This window comes from Cannabis sativa, chromosome 3 (genome assembly GCF_029168945.1).
Source record: "Cannabis sativa cultivar Pink pepper isolate KNU-18-1 chromosome 3, ASM2916894v1, whole genome shotgun sequence".
Lineage (NCBI taxonomy): Eukaryota > Viridiplantae > Streptophyta > Magnoliopsida > Rosales > Cannabaceae > Cannabis > Cannabis sativa.
This window is the reverse complement of record NC_083603.1, coordinates 23288521-23293753: the sequence shown is the minus strand read 5'-3', so window position 1 is coordinate 23293753 and position 5233 is coordinate 23288521. Positions and strand designations below refer to the sequence as shown.

The window sequence follows — 5233 nt, the reverse complement described above, 5'->3', positions numbered from 1 at the left end:
ATCAGTTCAGTTCGGTGGACTCCCATCTGAAGACCCCAATCTGCACTTGTCAAACTTTATGGAGTTATGTTAGACTTTCAAAGTCAATGGAGTTAGTGATGATGCCATCTATTTGAGACCTTTTCCATTCTCGCTGAGAGAGCGAGCCAAGATTTGGTTGATCTCCTTGCCACCGAATTCTATAGCCACATGGACTGACTTGGCAACAAAATTTCGGTCTAAGTTCTTTCCTCCAGCAAAGTCTGCTAAGCTGCGAGGAGAAATCAACAATTTTTTTTCAGCTGGATAATGAATCTCTCCATGAGTCTTGGGAGAGGTTCAAGGATCTCATCAGAAAGTGTCCTCATCATGATATTGAGAAGTGGATGCTGGTTCACAATTTTTACAACGAGCTGGTGGGTAACACTAGAACACTTATAGATGTTGCAGCTAGTGGGGCATTTATAAGGAAAAGTGTGAATGAGGCCTATGATTTGCTGGAGGAGATGGCCTTGAATAATCAGCAGTGGCCAACTGAAAGAAGTCAGACAAAGAAGGTGGCTAGTATGCATGAGGTAGATGTCATTACTAAATTGACAGCCCAAGTAGAGGCCGTAACAAAACTGATAGTTGTGCCAGCAAAACAAGCTCAGGTTTTGTGTGAGCTATGTGGAGGCCCTCACCCCTATGAGGAATGCCCGGTGGATGCGAACAGTTTACCAATGGATCAAGCGAAAGTCATTGGGAACTATTCTAAAAACAATAATTATGGGCACAACCAACAGGGGTTCTACCAGCAGAGAAATCAACCCCAACAAAACCAACAACAACTGCAACAACAAAGTCCTAGTGGAGGCTTAAATATCCAAGCTGACTTATCGCTCCAATTCATGATGGAGACTAAAGCCTCTATTAAAACTTTAGAAACTCAGATGGAACAATTGGCTACTCAAGTGGCAAAACAAGCTCAAGGAAATTCACCTAGCACTAGTGAGGCAAAGGGAAAAGAGCAATGTCAAGTAATTTCCTTGAGGAGTGGAAAGAGTTATGAGGGACCTAGTGGCAAGCAACCAGTTGAAGATGTGGTTTAGGATCAACAGGCACAGACAGAAGCACTGAAGGAAAAGAAGACTACCGAGGGTCTTGCACCGAAAGAAGCTTTGCCTCCGATCAGCATAGATCATCATATTAAAATTCCTTACCCTCAAAGACTCCGCAAGAACAACCAAGACAAGCAATTTTCAAAATTTCTTGAAATATTCAGGAAACTGCAGGCCTTGGAGCAAATGACAACTTACCTGAAGTTCATGAAAGAAATTTTAGTTAAGAAAAGGAAGTTGGAAGAATTCGAGACAGTGGCACTCACTGAAGAGTGCAGTGTAATTTTGTTGAAGAAACTACCGCCCAAGCTCAAAGATCCGGGTAGTTTTAATATTCCATGCTCTATAGGGGGTTCGGTGGAAACTAAAGCTCTATGTGATATGGGAGCAAGCATTAATCTAATGCCCTTGTCTGTCTTCAAAAGGCTAGGATTGGGAAAAGCAAAGCCCACAATAGTGACTTTGCAACTAGTAGATTGTTCTTTGACTCATCCTCGTGGGATTATTGAAGATGTACTGGTGAAGGTTGGTAAGTTTCTCTTCCCTACTGATTTTCTAATTCTTGATATGGAGGAAGATTCAACTATTCCTATTATTTTGGGAAGATCATTCTTAGCCATGGGGCGAGCATTTATAGATGTTCAAAAGGGGGAGTTAAAGTTGCAAGTGCAAGATGAAGAGGTTAATTTTAATGCTTTTTTCCCAACCGACATTCCTACCTGTTGCAAGATTGAGATGGTGAAGGGTTCTTTTGTTAAAGCTGATAAAAGAGAGTAAAGTCTAAAGAGCGACTTCGAACGATTCGGCGTCGTTGGAAAAGATTGATGTGTGGTAGTTCTAATGATGAACTTACTCTTGTGCAAAACTCTGAAATTAACAATATTGGAGGTCAATTTTCTTCATTCGGTACGAGGGCTCTTTTGGATGCAAGGGGTGGACTTGATCCAATTTGAAGCAGTATTGAGGTTCAACCCCTTCTGATGGGGGTGCAGGTAAGTCTCCCTTTCCTTGTTTTGCATGACACATTGGGGACAATGTGTATTCTAAGTTTGGGGGAGGGGACTTAAAAAAAAATTAATTGTTTTAGTTATTTTGTTCTTTTTAGTTATTTTGCTTTAGTTTAGTCTTTTTATTTGGTTGTTAGTCGATTAAATAAACATAAGATAGTTGTGTGCTGCTGTTAATTGTGAAATGTCTTAAAATTTTAAAAATTGTGTGCTTAATTCTGTTAACTCTTTGGATTAGTTTGGATGCTTGTAAAGCCTATGTTTGGATGCAATTTGACGATCTGTGAAATATGTTATAATTGTTTTACTGTGGTTTGTGATAAGATTGATTGAATAGCTTAGAACTTGCATGTCTTATTCTTTTGAGGCGAAATCCTTGACAACATTTACTAGGCACATGATTTAGGCAGTTTGTTTGGATAGTTTGAGCCTTTCAAGCCTACCAGAAAATGAATATCCTTAGGGAACTCTTTTGAGCCTAAACCTGTTTCGTTTCTTCACCCATTGAACTAAAATATGTATCCACACTGTTGTTTTTGTCCTCATTACATTTTGAATGGTATCATAAGCCTTACAGTAAATTTGGGGGAGTGAAATATGTAGTGTGTGGAAGTATTGAAGAAAAGAAAAAAAAAACTTGCGTGATTGAGAAACATGTGAAAAAAAGAAAGAATTGTAACTCAGCATCACTTGAAAAAAGAAAAGAATGAAAAAAAATCAAAAATAAAAGAAAATTTCAGTGATGTCTAGTGATTAAAAATAAGTAGAAAAATCTCAATCATGGTTAGTTGTGGGAACACTTCGGGAAATTTTTAAAATTATGAGAAGCTTGTGGGTTCTTTTGTGCTTATGATATCTTTAGCCAAAATTGTCTTTCATTTTCCAAATATCTAAGCCATAAATTCTAACCTTAAAAATTCCTTTTGATTCCGAAAAGAATGTTGTCAACAGTAGTCGAGAGAGGTAAGCATGCAAGCATATTGGCTATTGGTTTGTGGACTAGTTTGATGGAGTGAAACCATTATGACATTATTTTGATACTGAAGTTAGTTTGTATCTCTGTATTGTGTGATAAAATGAGCATCCTAATTAATTGTTAGAGTTTTTAGAATTGAAAATCTAGTTTAGTTAATGGAACGAAATTTCACATGAGCCAACAGTAATATAATTATCTGATAGTTTAGTTAATCGAGTTTTAGTGTAAGTCTTAGTCTTACTCGAGGGTGAGTAAGAATCTAGTTTAGGGGAATTTGTTAGGCTATTTTTAGCCTACGTTTTGGGTCATTTTTTATAGTTTTTTTCCTTCTTTATTATTCTTTTTGGAATGGAATTATGCTTGTTTTCTTTGGTTTCAGTTTTTACACTTGGAATATATCAATTGATCATATTTCGGAAAATAATAATCTATAGAATAGAGAAAATTCTGCAAGAAAATAAAGCTAAAAATTCAAGCTTACATTTGACTATGTTCTGGTCATATTTTGGAAAAAATCAAAACATAAAAGTTTTAGATTTCTTTTTTCGTCTTTCCCACGCATCTTGAATCAACTCATTTGGAGTTCGTATGTGAAAGTTATGCACATTTTACTGAAAGATGCTGAAGCTGTCAAATTTTGCTTTAGTAGTCGCGACCACCACTTTCCATGGTCGCGACCCTTTTTCATGGTCGCAACCATGGTCACGACTAGGAGCCAGGCAGCGAGCTTATTTTTTCCTATTTTGCCTATGGTCGCGACTAGGCTTTATGTAGTCTCGACTAGGCTTTATGTAGTCGCGACTAGGCTTTATGTAGTCGCGACCAGGGGCGAAATACGAGATTTTTGGCAGTTTTTGACTTTTTCAAAGGTAGCAACCCTAATTTCTATTTAAGGGGCTCGTTTTTTAGAACGAGGGGAGGCAAAAATTGGACCCAAAAGTGAAAGAAGGAGGCAGAGGAAGCAATGGTGGCGATCCGGAATGCAATCACCAACTAGTTCTTTCTTAAACTCTTAATTTCTATGTTAATTTCTATTTTAGTTTTGATTATGGATGTTATTATGGATTTTATGAACTAAATTTTTATTTAGGGAGATGATGAATGTTGATTGAAATTACTTTTGGTTAATGATAATTGTTATTTCTCCTTTCTTCTTGTGAATTTATCCATATTTGTGTTTAATTACATGTTTAAGACTGATCACCTTCTACATGCTCTATGATCCTAATTCAAAATCTGAAAAAATGAGAATTGGGAATGTTAAAATTGGATAAACTAGGTTTTGATGTGAAACGAAAGTATTTGCATAGCCTTTGTGACATTTAGATTATTGCTTAATGCTGATTATATGTTAATCTATCTCAGAGATGATTAGATAACATGTGATTTAGGACCTAAAAGTTCTGAAAAGACTTAGGTTAATTTTTATAATCTGTCATTCACATTAAGAAAGAGAATAGTAATTAGCATTAACAATTGGGTAATTAAATCAAGAGGATTCTTTTCCCTAATTTCTCATCCTTGATTAAATACCTTTATTGCTTTCTTTAATTTTTTTGTTTTTCTTTATTTCAAAATCTATCAAAATTATTTATCTACCAAATAGAATCATAAGTCTAATTTAGTGGTATTTAGTTCAATTCCCTGTGGTTCGACCTCACCAGCGTGAGTTTACTACTTGATTACGTGCACTTGCGTATTGTTCATAATTATCGTGACAATCCTAGTAATATAATTCCAACAACTGGCCTCAGAGCCATGGTAATTGATTTACTTTCAATAAATTTGGACTTTAAACGATTTTTGTGTGATTTGGATGGTTTCATGTTGATTTGTGTGTTATTTGATGATTGATTGATGCTTGTACATTTTTGATGAAAAATAATTGAATTTTCGTTTTGGAATTATTTTTGTTGGATAGTTTGGAAAAAATTTAGCAATTTACTTTTTTATAGAACTTGATTTCGATTTTATTTGAATTAGTTATGATTTTTTGAAGTTTAGAAAAAATCAGGGGTGGTGACACACCCATGCGCGTGCGGATGCACCTGCACACGGGTGTCACCCGAGGTTCAGACAGTCCCTGTCCTAAGAACCTCGCCCGTGTGTTGTCTGAACACCTCGTCTGCACGTGGAATGGCTGCTCGCAGCCTCCAGCGCTGAGGTTTCCG

General features: G+C 36.5%; 1 non-coding gene across 1 annotated transcript; it reads right to left on the bottom strand.

Moving 5' to 3' along the window:
* Positions 1-247: 247 nt before the first annotated feature.
* Positions 248-355, bottom strand: LOC133036389 (small nucleolar RNA R71). Its single transcript, XR_009687047.1, has one exon. It is a non-coding gene; the product is annotated as a small nucleolar RNA R71 (small nucleolar RNA).
* Positions 356-5233: the final 4878 nt, after the last annotated feature.